Below are 16,638 nucleotides of genomic sequence, written 5' to 3' on the forward strand. Positions count from 1 at the left end.
TATGGCCCAAAATGTTATAGTTTGATGAATGTAGGTCCAATTAGATCCCAAATGGAGTTCCTTGGCCCAAAATAGCTAAATTAAAAGTTTACTGGCCCATTAGGCCCAATAAGAGGATCCAAATCCATTCTGAGTTTGAACCGGGATATTAGGGTTACGAACCCACAGTTAAGTGTGTGAAATGAATTGAATTAGGGTTTGGACTTCATGAGTGAGTTTTGGTTCAAATAGTTGTTTTTGGAATGAGCATTAGTACATAACATCAACTTAGATTACAAGTTACACAGAAGTTGAGTACATGAGGACAAAATTTCCTAGCAAAAAATGCTAGTTGTAACAAATTCTTCATACAAACTCTTATGAACTCACCAACTTAATTGTTGACACTTTTCAAAACTACTTGTATTCTCAGGAAATCATTAAAGCAGGTAACTACAAGCTTTTGAGGATGGGACGCTAAGGAGTCAAACAAATCTTTTAAATCATCATATTGTAATTGGTTTTGAAACATACAACTCTTACAACAATGTAACTCTCTCAATTATATTTTTGATGGTTGTGTTTTGCTTTGATCACTATTATTCATTATGTTATGATACAATACATGAAAGTCATCCACCCCCAGACGTTTCCGCCATCCTGGTTTGGGGGTGTGACAGATTGGTATCAGAGCATTGTTTATAGTGAACTAAGTATATCAAACCATGTAAGATATACAATTATAAATACAATGAGGCTAAAACACTCTGACTAAAAAGTATACTTTTAAAATATAATGATATTTTAGTACGGTATAAGTACATCCATACATATTAGAGCTGTGTCATAACAAGAACAATACAAAGGTAATAAGATAAGTTGAACAATACGAGTAGGCCTAGGTGGTATGTAATTAGATCTTGAATAAATATAGCCTAATCAACTATATTTATCTGAGATATGTTTAACATGTGCTTGAATAGTCAACAACAAGTCTAAAACTTACCAACACCCCATAAAAAGAAACTCTAGAATCAAACATAAAGTTTAAAATACTATAGGAGTATTTTATGATACTATAGAACCATACACCTAGATTCTTTATGCGTCCCTTATACCTCAATTCTTGCACATGGCCGAATTTCACCACGAAGACCCCTACTACCCTACCATGGCAGCCAATGGATCAAGGAAGAGCCAGAAGAGGTTCATGAGGAGGATCCAGAAGAGGATCCTGAAGAGTACCAAGAGATGGAATACGAGGGGGAGGATCCTGAGGATGGATCAGACAGGGAGACAGGCGATGGGGAGATCGTTAATGAACCTTACCCTATCAGGAGCAGGCATGAGACCCTTTCACCTCCCTCCTTCTAGGATGCTCCCCCACAATGGGCAACCTAGCTGCATGCATGGGCTAGAGAACACGACTGACGATCCACAGTCGACATGCACCCACTACACCCTGCTCCGGGCCCCAACACCCCCACAGATCGAGCATTACCTTTGATTGTACCACGAGTAGCCCGCTTGGACACTCGGGTTCAGGCTCTTCATCACGAGGTAATGTAGATCGGTGGCGAAGCCCAGAACGCGACGGTGCGAATTCGACACATCCACGAGGAACAAGAACACAATATGGATTCCATGCTGAACCTACAAGCAGAGCAGGAGAACATTACGGACCGCCTACACTCCTTAGATGAGGAGATGGCTGCCATGAGACAACAAATCCTTGCAGCTGAAGCTAAGGCAGTTACAACGGAACAGAGAGCGCAGGAGGCCACTCGCGAGATGTGTGAGTTGGCGGGACACATTGTGTGTCATTTTGGTATATGATAGACTAGTATAGCCTAGTGAGTTAGTGATTACAGTACTCACATCTTGTGTTAGGCTTATTGTACTTCCTTACGTCTAGCGAAACAAAATCTATGTATGCCTTCCAAGAAGATTGAAACTCAAGTCAATTGAACATTCCTATCTTATTGAATATGTGAAGAATATGCATTGTGTATAAGATACTTACTACTACTACCACTTACTAACCTAAGTACATCTCTGAAAATGTTGGTCAAGACATTGAGAGTCATACCACAACAATAACACGACATACTTATGGCATACGACTAGCAACAATTTTAGTTGCTTGCAAATTGTTTCAAACCTTAATACTTAGAAGAGAGTCATGCCACCCAGGCGAAGCACATGACTCCGTTCAGGACTAACCCCAATACCATCACCACCCCAACATGAACTCGAATACCAACATCAATGGATGCGACTGCAATCGAATAAATGATCGCACAAAGGGTGGTGATTGTCATAGGAAACTTTAATATTGAAAGGCATGAAGGATCAGGACACAATAACCACAACTCTCACAATGACAGCCAAGGAGTGAGATCCAAGACTTAGAATAAGAACTCTGGAATCTCACCAGGAAAAATTCTGAGATATACAGCTTACATCAACCGCCTCAATGATTTGTTCGACCAATTACAAGGATCCAATTTCTTTTCAAAGATCGATTTGCGATCAGGGTACCATCAACTTAGAGTTCAGGAAGAAGATGTCCCTATAACGGCTTTCAGAACCCGATCTGGCCATTACAAGATTGTAAGTTATGTCATTCGAATTGACCAATGCTCCAGCAGTATTCATAGGCCTCATGAATCGCATATGCAGACCGTACCTAGACAAATTCGTGATCATATTCATTGATAATATATTGATGTACTCACGGAGTGAGGAGGAGCAAAGGCAACACTTGCGACAAAAACTAGAATTACTACGAAAAGAGAAACTTTACGTAAAGTTCTCGTAGTGCGAGTTCTGGTTATGAAAGGTAGACTTCCTAGGACATGTAGTCAGCAAATGTGACATCCCCAATTTCACGGCCAGAAAAGACCGATTTGTTTATGCTTTGTTTTATAAATCATAGTAATCGTTTAAATAAAACGGTTGCGGAATTTGTTCCCAAAACAAGATATGATAATAACTTATCAAAACATTTCTCAAAGAGAATGTATTTTTATTTAATAATAAAACCTCGGGATGTCATGTTCCGATACACACACATAAGCATAAACATATCATACATTCATTTACACTAGTGATTTACATCTCTTATAATCTCTCAGTGAAATGGGTCTTCGCATCGATACTTGTGATACAAAGAAAACTTAGTGGGTCAGGCTTGGGAGTCTCGTGAGCATATAGGGTTTTCAACCCACAATAATATATTTATTATATTTAATCATCAAACAATCAACCCAATTACCCATCCCCATTATCTCCAATTATCTTAAGGATCTACCCTAAGAATCATCTATCCTTCATTCTTAAGGATTGACCTGAGGTATAGGCACGAAGTCACATCGTCGTCAGGGTTTACTCAATAGGCGCTAACTCCATAGTCACCAAGGTTTATACAATAGGCGCTAACTCCATAGTCACCAAGGTTTATACAATAGGCGCTAACTCCATAGTCACCAAGGTTTATACAATAGGCGCTAACTCCATAGTCACCAAGGCTTATACAATAGGCGCTAACTCCATAGTCACCAAGGTTTATACAATAGGCGCTAACTCCATAGTCACCAAGGTTTATACAATATGCGCTAACTCCATAGTCACCAACTATCCCATCTACCCATGTTCTACCCAACATTTTCGTAGATATAAATACTTACACGGTTTAAATCATTTAACACCTGTATAAAACATCAATTCCACGCCCATCTCAAATAGACAAACAATATATAACACATAGCACGTATTTCATGGCAAACACTTCATATATATGTGTTAGAAGAAAGTAACTACACACTCACACAAAACATATACTTAATACATTCAAACAATACTTGTATTAAAATCGTGTTTGTGAAAGGAACTATACACTCACTTGTTTAGACGATGCTCGGACAGCACTACGGCTCTAAGAGTAGTATTCTTCGGTGAAACTAGAATATCTTCAAACACCGGGCTTCTCGCGGGCAGAGCTTCGGCTCGGAAACTCTTTTCTTCTCGGGATCTTCGGGCTTCGGGACTTGCTTCATGTCTCGGGATGATACCGGGGCTTCGGGGGGTTAAAATAGGGCTTAGAGAGGGTATCAGGAGTAGGAGAGAAGAGATTGAGCAACCAAACTCGGCTGCCCCTTAAATTCTATTTATAGGGCAAATTTCTCATTTTCCACGTCGTGAACAGTACTTTCACGTCGTGGGCTTGATCGTCACTGCATGCGTCATCGCAAGTTGGGTCTGGCAGACTCCAGGAGGCGTCAGAAGACATGCCACGTCGTGACCACTGATTTCACGTCGTGGTCTCTGACAGTTTTGGGGTTTCGCGCCCCGAACTTCAGAAATCCTTAACTTTCGCATACGAACTCCGTTTTCGACGTTCTTTATATCGACGCGTAGGTAAAAACAAGATCTACAACTTTCATTTAGACTTTGTCGGCTAATTTTGACTTTATTTTTATTATATTATTTTTATATTATTTTTAGTAGGTCGGGACAGGAAAACTCCGTTATAAACTCATAACTCCTTCGTCTGACGTCCGTTTTCGCCTGTCTTTCCGTCGTTGCACTACTATCGATGGGATCTTTGATTCTCATTTAGAAAGATTTGGCTAAATATCGTTCGATCCCATATTCGAACTTCGGGCTGCATACTGCTAATGCTGAAACTTCGAAAAATCATAACTTCCTCATACGAAGTCAGATTTAGACGTTCTTTTTATGCACACTCTCGGTTTAACGTATTCTACGACTTTCATTTAGATCGCTAAGGCCAAATATCACTCTAACGTAAATTCACTATTTACGCCGCGCTGTGTCGTGTCGGTTCTGTCGCGAAACTTTGACAGGTCATAACTTCTTCGTTATAACTCGGATTTCGGCGTTCTTTATATGTACGAAATCCTTGTAACATATACTAAAACTTAGTTAAGATTAATCCTTCTAAATAATCTTCCATCAAAAAGTCATTTTTGATGCTTATCATCTCTAAATTGACTAGCCCGGATCTACGGGCGTTACAATTATCTCCCCCTTAGGATGATTACGTCCCGAAATCATCAACGAAAATAGGACTTGTATGATGATTCCATACATTATCTTTTCATCCTAGGTAATAATCGTAACTTATATGTTTCTTCGAATGAGTATCTAACTCTTGGACTTCTTGACCGCAGGCGATGCTCAATCTTGCACCTGCCCTTCGTACTATGTTGGACTTTGAATCGTAACCTACGAGTTACAAAATAAATCCTTATTGAGGACTCCTTCTTCTTCTTAGGATAAGTACTTTCCTTTATCTATTGTAACAGATCGATGGGTCATGTTCTAATGACCTCTCATCGTATGATGCAACGTTTAGACTCAGGTCTCTTAGAGTCAAATTCCAGAATGCAATATACCTTCCTTCATATTCTAATGTGCTATAATCACATTTTAACATGTAGCATTTCTAGCTACTAGCTTCTTTAACAACGAGCGCGTTACCAATGACCGCATTGATTTCAATCTTCTGACTTTAGTCAAATGCTACATCGAACTTGGTCCTCTGAACCATGTAACAAACTCATCGTAGTCGGACTCAATTTGATATTACCATTAGAGTCAGAATATCAATTACCTGATTAGTCATTACCGAAACAATGGTAACAACATACTTGAATAAAAACGGAATCAATCACTAGCTTCTTGGTAACCTTGTGACTTTCCCTGATCCAAGCGTGAGTCCTGTGCTTCCAGTAGTATAGATCTCTTCTACTATTCACACCTACTCATACTCGTCCCAAGTATTGTCTCGCAGTCCCCAAGTCCTAAAATCACCAAACAATTTAACACATACTAATGTGTCCAATTAATCAAAAAAAAAAATTCCTTGACTCTACTAGGACTTCTTCCATGCGCATCTTCACTCATCAATTCTACTTCAACTTGGTTGGTGATGGAAATTCCAGATTATGGGACAACTTCAAGAATTACACCAATCGTTCCATCATCCTGCCAATCAAAGGTGTACTTCAGACGTACCATACTCCTCTAAACGTTCCGTTATTTTATCAGACATAAACTAAAGGCAAGACACCACTCTTACGATATCTTCCTATAGGTGTCATTCACTATCATAAACCTTTCATTTCCTCCATTTACTCAATTCTCTACGAGTCTTCACCATAACGTTTTGTATACCTAAGCAGACGTTTGGTGCACCGGGCGAGAATTTAAGATAAGAAAGCTTTATTTACGATAGACGTATAAATCTCCTTATCACTCCGAAACGTTTACATGCTAGTTCTAATACCGTAGTCGTACGCTTAGAATCCTAAACCCATAAGGTTTCCAGATCCGGTCGGCAACAGACCATAGATCCGAACAAATAACATCATATATGGCAAACATATAGCATTTAGCACATAAAAGCATTTTAGGCATCTTTCCTAAAATATACTACTGCTTGTGTCTAAAATATGGTAGACACTCATCTCACAATCATCGCTTAGCATTATAAGTTTAAGTCTAGAAATCCTACAAATTCCTAGTTCGCTTAAACTAATGCTCTGATACCAACTGTGACATCCCTAATTTCACGGCCAGAAAAGACCGATTTGTTTATGCTTTGTTTTATAAATCAGAGTAATCGTTTAAAGAAAACGGTTGCGGAATTTGTTCCCAAAACAAGATATGATAATAACTTATCAAAACATTTCTCAAAGAGAATGTATTTTTATTTAATAATAAAACCTCGGGATGTCATGTTCCGATACAGACACATAAGCATAAACATATCATACATTCATTTGCACTAGTGATTTACATCTCTTATAATCTCTCAGTGAAATGGATCTTCGCATCGATACCTGTGATACAAAGAAAACTGAGTGGATCAGGCTTGGGAGCCTGGTGAGCATATAGGGTTTTCAACACACAATAATATATTTATTATATTTAATCATCAAACAATCAACCCAATTACCCATCCCCATTATCTCCACTTATCTTAAGGATCTACCCTAAGAATCATTTATCCTTCATTATTAAGGATTGACCTGAGGTATAGGCATGAAGTCACATCGTCGCCAGGGTTTACTCAATAGGCGCTAACTCCATAGTCACCAAGGTTTATACAATAGGCGCTAACTCCATAGTCACCAAGGCTTATACAATAGGCGCTAACTCCATAGCCACCAAGGCTTATACAATAGGCGCTAACTCCATAGCCACCAAGGCTTATACAATAGGCGCTAACTCCATAGCCACCAAGGCTTATACAATAGGCGCTAACTCCATAGTCACCAAGGTTTATACAATAGGCGCTAACTCCATAGTCACCAACTATCCCATCTACCCATGTTCTACCCAACATTTTCATAGATATAAATACTTACACAGTTTAAATCATTTAACACTTGTATAAAACATCAATTCCACGCCCATCTCAAATAGACAAACAATATATAACACATATCACGTATTTCATGGCAAACACTTCATATATATGTGTTAGAAGAAAGTAACTACACACTCACACAAAACATATACTTAATACATTCAAACAATACTTGTATTAAAATCGTGTTTGTGAAAGGGACTATACACTCACTTGCTTAGACCATGCTCGGACAACACTACGGCTCTAAGAGTAGTATTCTTCGGTGAAACTAGAATATCTTCAAACACCGGGCTTCTCGCGGGCAGAGCTTCGGCTCGGAAACTCTTTTCTTCTCGGGATCTTCAGGCTTCGGGACTTGGTTCGTGTCTCGAGATGATACTGGGGCTTCGGGGGGTTAAAATAGGGCTTAGAGAGGGTATCGGGAGTAGGAGAGAAGAGATTGAGCAACCAAACTCGGCTGCCCCTTGAATTCTATTTATAGGGCAAATTTCTCATTTTCCACGTCGTGAACAGTACTTTCACGTCATGGGCTTGATCGTCACTACATGCGTCATCGCAAGTTGGGTCTGGCAGACTCCAGGAGGCGTCAGAAGACATGCCACGTCGTGACCACTGATTTCACGTCGTGGTCTCTGACAGTTTTGGGGTTTCGCGCCCCGAACTTCAGAAATCCATAACTTTCGCATACGAACTCCGTTTTCGACGTTCTTTATATCGACGCGTAGGTAAAAACAAGATCTACAACTTTCATTTAGACTTTGTCGGCTAATTTGACTTTATTTTTATTATATTATTTTTATATTATTTTTAGTAGGCCGGGACAGGAAAACTCCGTTATAAACTCATAACTCCTTCGTCCGATGTCCGTTTTCGTCTGTCTTTCCGTCGTTGCACTACTATCGATGAGATCTTCGATTCTCATTTAGAAATTTTTGGCTAAATATCGTTCGATCCCATATTCGAACTTCGGGCTGGATACTGCTAATGCTGAAACTTCGAAAAATCATAACTTCCTCATACGAAGTCATATTTAGACGTTCTTTTTATGCACGCTCTCGGTTTAACGTATTCTACGACTTTCATTTAGATCGCTAAGGCCAAATATCGTTCTAACGTAATTTCACTATTTACGTCGCGCTGTGTCGTGCCGGTTCTGTCGCGAAACTTCGACATGTCATAACTACTTCGTTATAACTCGGATTTCGGCGTTCTTTATATGTACGAAATCCTTGTAACATATACTAAAACTTAGTTAAGATTAATCCTCCTAAATAATCTTCCATCAAAAAGTCATTTTTGATGCTTATCGTCTCTAAATTGACTAGCCCGGATCTACGGGCGTTACAGCAAATAAGGAAGTACTGCGGGGAATGGGTAAGAACTTTGAACTCAGAGATGACAGAATACAATATTTCAGGTAGACTTGCTAGGACATGTACTGGTGGCCAAACATGAAAGAAGAGATTGCCACTTACCTAGGTAAGTTCCTAACCTGTGCTAAGGTCAAGTAGAATACCAGATGCCCTATGGATTACCATGGATTTCACGACAAAGTTTCCCAAGACTACGGGTGGACACAATACCATTTGGATGATCGTAGACAAACTAACAAAATCCGCACACTTTCTACCAAACAAAACGACGGATAAGATGGAAAAGCTGACAATAACGTATCTCAAGGAGATTGTGAGGCTGCACCGTGTGCCACTGTCCATTATCTCGGATAGGGATAGTCGAGTCGCCTTGCGTTGTTTATAGTCGTTATAGAAGTATTTGGGAACCCAACTCGACATGAGTACAACTTACCCTCCCTAAACAGACGGTCAGAGTGAGCGAAACATTCAAACATTGGGAGATATGATTCATGCCTGTGTGATGGACTTTGGCAAAGCATGGGATGCTTACCTACCACTAATTGAGTTCTCTTATAACAATAACTACCATGCCGGCATCAAAGCCACTCCGTTTGAGGCACTATACGGACGTAAGTGCAGATCACCATTATGTTGAGCTGAAGTTGGGGACTCCGAACTGGCTAAGGGGTCTAACGACCAAAAGCACCCTGACCAGACCTGAGATCATACATGAAATAACAGAGAATATCGTTTAGATCCGTGAGCGACTAAAGGCATCTCGGGATCGACAAAAGAGTCATGCGGATAAACGATGCAAACCCTTGGAATTCCGGGTTGGTGATCGCGTGTTGTCAATGGTCTCACCCTGGAAGGGGATGATACGTTTCGGAAAAACATGGGAAACTAAAACCAATGTACATAGGGCCATTCGAGATCCTTGCCAGGATCGGCCTGATAGCTTATAAACTTCAACTACCACAGGAACACAGCAACGTGCATCGCACTTTTCATGAGTCCAACTTAAAAAAGTGCTTACCTGATGAGACCCTCGTCATTCCACTTGACGAGATCGAAGTAATCGAGAGCCTCAACTCAGTCGAGGAACCAGTGGAAATCATGGATAGGGAAGTCAAAATCGGCTGCCCTTCGATTTCAATTTATAGGGCTGAAATACTGAATTCACGTCGTGAATCTCAAAATTCACGTCGTGAGTTCAGTAGTCATCAGGTGCGTCATCGCAACTTGCGTATGTCGGGCTCCAGAAGTCATAAATACTGAGTTCACATCGTGAACACTGTATTCACGTCGTGAACTCTGACATAGTGTCGGGGTTCGCGCCCTGAACTTCAGAAATTCATATCTTTCGCATACGAGCTCCGTTTTCGACGTTCTTTATATCCACGTGTAGGTGAGATTATGCTCTACAACTCTCGTTTAGACTCGGACGACTAATTTTGAATTTAACTTTTATTATATTATTTTTAGTAGGCCGTGACAGGAAAACTCCGTTAGGAATTCATAACTCTTTCATCTGACGTCCGTTTTCGTCTGTCTTTTTACCGTTGGACTACTATCGACGAGATCTTCGATTCTCATTTAGATTGTTTTGGCTAGAAACCACTCGATCTCATATTCGAACATTGGGCTGCATACCGCTAAGTCGAAACTTAGAAAAATCATAACTTCCTCATACGAAGTCAGATTTAGACGTTCTTTTTATGCACACTCTCGGTTTAACGTATTCTACGACTTTCGTTTAGATCACTAAGGCTAAATATCGCTCTATCGTAAATTCACTATTTACGTCACACCATTTCGTACCGGTTCTGTCACGACACTTCGACAGATCATAACTTCTTCGTTATAACTCGGATTTTGGCATTCTTTATATATCTGGAACCCTTGTCACGACCACTACAACTTAGTTAAGATTATTCATTCTAAATAATATTCTATCAAAAAGTCACTTTTGATGCTTATCGTCTCTAAATTGACTAGCCCGGATCTACGGACGTTACAACATCCCATCATGGCCGGAGAAACCAGCCAGATACCGATAACCTAGGGTTTGATTTTCAGTGATTTTGCTGGTTTCTAACTGTTTATGTTTCAGGGAGGAGATAGGGAGATACACGTCTGAAGTGCGGAAAATGGGTTTCAAGATTTTGAATATGATCAGAGAAGGATTAGGGCTTCCAGAAGGATATTTTGATAAAGTCAGCCAGGAACAGTATATGGCGATTCACCTATACCCGCAATGTCCGGATCCAAGTTTAGCAATGGGTCATGCGGACCCAAACATCATAACCTTCCTTCAACAAGACCAATATGGGCTACAAATACAAAAAGATGGGAAATGGATGGGAGTTGACCCAATTCCGAATGCTTTCGTGGTCAACCTTGGTTACACCCTGGAGGTAGTACTTATTAAGCTCATGTTTCAGTAACAAATGTAGTTAAAAATAAGATATATATGATACAAATGTTTTTTTTCAATGTAGATTATAAGTAATGAGAAGCTGAAAAGTGTGGAACATCGAGTGGTCACCAATTCAAGTGCGGCTCGAACGTCAATTGCCACATTTTTTTCTCCAAGTCCTACTCTTCCTGTTGAGAATGAGGTTCCTGTTATCATACAACCTGCTAAAGAGGTAGTTACATGGAGCAACCCACCGGTATTTACATCATTTCAATACAAGGATTTTGTAGCTCGTTACTTGGCCTTCATGTGCAAACCGCGTCCTCACGTCGGAATACCCTTGGATCCTTACCGACTCTAAACCGGATTTCAATTCTTGTTCAAAAGCCATGTATATATAGTTGTATAATAAATGATAACATGTTCAAGTAATGCATGAAACTGAAGATTGCTGGTGGGATCTAAAATAAATTCATGTATTCTTTTTTACTTTTCATGCATCTTAAATTTGTGCATATATATTGATTGAAAAGCTAACACAGTTTCATCTCAGATTATTTATATGTTTCCGTTGATGAATAACATTGTACTCTAAAAGTACAATGTTGTAATTGGGAGGCTTATAAATGACAACAAATCAAAAACAACTTAAATGATTTCCTGAGGTTGAACTTCATATTATGAATCCGTAAAGAGAACCAAGTGTGTTGCTTTTATTAGTGAGGAAATGAAATTACATCGCTATATACAAATCTGATGACAGATGTTTATAAGAAAATGTGCTCATCTTGTACCAATTTTGAGCATAATAAAATAATTTTCACATCCCCTGATTCCTCCATTCCTCCATCACCTGTATATGTTCACAAAAAGAGACATACATAAGACAACTTTAGAAGAAACTATGTAATATTTGATCATAAAAGAACTGCTTCTGATCTGGAAATTTAATACAAACAATACGAGTGGTAAATTTTTGTTTTAAAAAGCAAAAAAATCAAGGAATCTTAGCCATCAAAAAAGGGTTAATCGGTAAATTGATGCAATAATCTATGAAACGAAGACACACACAACACAACATACACACACGCACAACAACAAAAGCACATATACACACTGTATACAACATTTGTATAACTTTGTCTTTTGACCGTTAATGACTATAGGCTTTTTCAAATATATATAAATAACAAATTTCATAATTTTCTTTGTAATTGAAATGAATAATTAATGAATGATTGCGCTTTTAACTATAATTTAGCTTTTAGCTTTTCTACTTATTCATAAAAAATTGTTATCAATTAAATGAGTTTCAACTCACTATAATGTTTTTGGTGAACATTAAATTCTTATAGCAATCCTTTTTATATACATAGAATTGGCTAATACAAAAATAGGAAAAATAAAAGCAAAATTAGCAATCTATATTTATTTATTATTGAATTGAGATTCGTTTTTTCCTATAAAATTAAGTAATGCCAAAAATAATTATTTGGATTTCATTTGTTTATTTATTATAGCACCAGTTATAGAAATGGGTTATGCAAAATGACCATTGCTCGTCTAGAAAATATATTTTTGAAACTACAATGGTATCTGCATAAAATCAGGTGAAATGTGTGACAACCGTCAATTTTGGTCAAACAAAGTCAATAAAAGTCAACCAGGTCAACTCGAATCGTATTAAAGTTTTAGGAGGAATGTGATATTCTCTAAATGTTTCTAATGTGCTATTGACAAATTATAATACAAAGTACCTCTCTGGTTGCCAATTATTGAAAATAAGTTAGTAACGTAACAACTCGATAATTCAATTATATATTATTTGGGTATTTATATAATATTCATAACACACTGTAGTGGAGTTCATAAACCTAATACTACATGGCAAATTCATAACAACGGCTACATATACAAAAATTTTGGTGAATTCATCACCAAATGCGACAAAGTCTATACCCGGCGAAACACTCAATTATTTTTAACGAAACGAACTTGGAAATTCAACCTAACTTTCATGTAACGTATTATTGTTTTGATAATCATGCTTGTTATAATAATTAGAATTTTTATAATTCAAATTAAATATTTTATACCTCCCTTATACCATATTTATTTTATAAAAACACATCATTTTTATAAAAATACCAAAAATTTACAAAGGTTTGACTTTTTTTTTATAAAAAGTCACCAGTTAATAATCTTGTCCTTCCACCTTAATTACCCGACTACTTAACCCTAGAGTAGCTTACCTTTAGTCTCATCCATGTCCCCCCATACCACCCCCCATAACCCACCCTACCCACCCCCACCCCTCTTCCCTCTCTTCCTTTTACTCTCGGCCGAAGAGGCTTTCTTTCACCACCATATTCTTCATTTTTCACTTCTTCTCCAAGAAAAGCTCTCAACTTCCTAACCTAATTTCTTCCAAGTTGGTTCTTGAACTTTTTGTAAGTATTTCCTTCATCTTCTAGTGATTCTACACACATACATACTAGTTTCAATCCATTTACACACGTTATCATGTGTTACTATTAATGGAATCTTCAAATCTTCAAAGTGTTCTTGACTTGAAACTTTCCATCTACAACCTTCGTTCATCAAGAAAACACGCATAAGGTGAGTTCATACCCCTTCATTTTCGAGTTTTTTCAAGTTTTAGGGGGGGGGGGGGGAGGACTACAAGTAAACTTGTATAATAACACAAGTTGTTATACATGCTTCTTCTTTAAGTTGTGTAAAAGTATTATATGCATGACAAGATGTTATTACTTAGTTATTTGAACATTTATATGTGGTGTGTTTGTTTAGAAATGCAAATACACACTAAAAAAAATCCTATTTGGATGATTTAAAGGCTTTGCAAATTAAAAATACAAGTTATGTCACTTAAACATATTTAAGCTTAAATATCAGCTTTTTACAGAAAAGTTGTGGTATGTTCACAGACTGTTTTACCCTTCTTAAACTTAATAGATTTCAAAATTGTATAATATGCAAATAGTTCAGGTCTATACCTTTTTAAGGATTACTCGCACGCATTCATACGATTTTTCTACAATTTATGGTGATCTTTACAAAACTGCCTATCATTTCAGAATATTTTCGGACAAGTCTGTAAAAATAAATATTTTCACTCTGGTTAGGAACAACTTAAGTTCAGGGTAATAATTATGGACAAAGTAGACTCATTTTCTAAGCTCTGAGAGTTTACAGATCCAAATTTCGACTTACGATGATTTTCAATAATTTTTCTAAAAACATGGACAGAATTGTACCATTTTTTTGAGATTTGACCTAAAATATGTTATTTTAAACATATAAGGTTAATTTGACTTAATATCCACAAAAAGGTAAAAATAAATTTTACAAGGTTTACAACTACATTTTTACCCGTTAGTGACGTTAAAAAGGCCAAAGACTAGAAAATTGGCTTTATTATACTAAATGGTTTTATACTTGTGTTAGATGTGAAATTATATGATATAATCTTTTAAAAAATCTAAACATACTAACTTATATATATATATATATATATATATATATATATATATATATATATATATATATATATATATATATTTATGAATATATATGGACACAACAAAACATTTATGATAAACTATAAGGGGTGTAGTCTATGGGTCATTAACATTATTTTAGCATTTTGGGGCGAACAAATAATTATTTAAATGTATATTTTACACTATGTAATCACTATGGAAATGTAATAGTTCCACTTACAAAAGGGTTTTCATTACACTATACGTAAACCTGTTAATACAGTTTTGTGAGACATAGTCTTCACCGTACCTACCAGAGTACCTACAAAAGTCATTTATTATAACCAGAATCTCATGTAAGAGAGCGTGATACTTGTGGACTGACAATCCCGCACCTAAGTTGTTAGCTACAGCTAGATCGGCAGGTCTGGGGTGAAAATTGTCATAACATTCTGACGCCTGAAGAACGTCGCAGCAGACCAACTACAGTTTTAGCGTGGTTGTAATAACTCACATGGGGTATTAACAATACATTATGTTTACGGGGCTAACATACATTCATATGGTTTTATATAAGAATAAAACTACATAATACTACTTTCGAGTACATAAATACTTATACATTTCGGTCTTCGGGTTTCTCAGACTACAACTCATTTTCAAGATCAATGATACATTTAGCACGGGGAAACAAAGATTCAAATGGTTTTATGTATATTAAAACTACATATTACTAGTTTAAGTATAGAAATACTTATACATTTCGGTCTTAGGGTTTCTAAGACTACAACTCATTTTCAAGATCAACGATACATTTAGCATGGGGAAACAAACATTCAAATGGTTTTATATAGATTAAAACTACATATTACTATTTTAAGTATAGAAATACTTATACATTTCGGTCTCAACTCATTTTCAAGATCAACGATACATTTAGCATAGGGAAACAAACATTCAAATGGTTTTATATAGATTAAAATTACATATTACTATTTTAAGTATAGAAATACTTATACATTTCGGTCTTAAGGTTTCTAAGACAACAACCCATTTTTAAGGAAAATATTGGATTTTCCAAAAACAAACACTATCATTTTACAAGGGAAGGCTTACAATTCTGTCACACCCCCGAACCAGACGGCAGAAACGTCCGGTGGCTTGAGTGACTTCATTCTTGTAGTATCATCACAGTGTATATAATTGAAACAAAACATCATCATCATCACACAAGCAATATTACAACTGCCATTGTTTACATCAAGTAGTGTATTTCAAATTACATGCCAAAATATCCTGAGTATGGTGATAACAAAACACAACAAAATTCCAAGTATTCTTGCTGACCAACCTGCTCAACGATTTCCTATAATGTTGGTAAGTTCATACGTATCTTTGAGTAAAATATTTTATATTACTTTGTAAATGCCAGAAAATCCGATATTTTCTGAAAAACGGTTTGAAATGTTTGTGTCCGATCTTGTATTAATGCATGTGTGTAAATGTTTGAAAGTGTATGAAGTGAATGATCCTAGGCAATCTGATATTGTCTGTTTATAAAACGTTGTGATCTTAACACCCTAAGACTGAGTACCAGTGCGTGTATGTTACCGTGTTATCAACAGAAATTGTATTCCATAAATTTTATAATGGAGTTAATTCCTCTAAGTGAGTCATTATAATCATACTTGATAATGACTTATCCGCCTGTCGTGACGTTTTTTCAGACGCCGACTTATTTAAGTTAAGGTTTATCACCCTAGACTGGCCTAGTCTAACTGTAGCGAACAACTCAGGTGTAGGGTGTCACCCCCGTATATATCTATACACAAACTCCCGCTCTCCCTCCAGGAGACTCTGGTTATAACTACAGGTTACGATTGTACACTCGATAGGTGTCAAACGAAGTGTCTCACAAGATCCTTAACTGAATTTACGCGAATATGAAATTACACAGGGTATATTGTTTCCGTGTATATT

The 16,638-nt window shown here is 37.2% G+C and overlaps 1 pseudogene; it reads left to right on the forward strand.

Moving 5' to 3' along the window:
• Positions 1-1,230: 1,230 nt before the first annotated feature.
• LOC145138967 (hyoscyamine 6-dioxygenase pseudogene) lies at positions 1,231-11,516 on the forward strand (annotated as a pseudogene).
• The last annotated feature ends 5,122 nt before the right edge of the window (positions 11,517-16,638 follow it).

This window comes from Lactuca virosa, chromosome 9 (assembly GCF_052849685.1).
Source record: "Lactuca virosa cultivar CGN04683 chromosome 9, Lactuca_virosa_CGN04683_v6, whole genome shotgun sequence".
Classification (NCBI taxonomy): domain Eukaryota; kingdom Viridiplantae; phylum Streptophyta; class Magnoliopsida; order Asterales; family Asteraceae; genus Lactuca; species Lactuca virosa.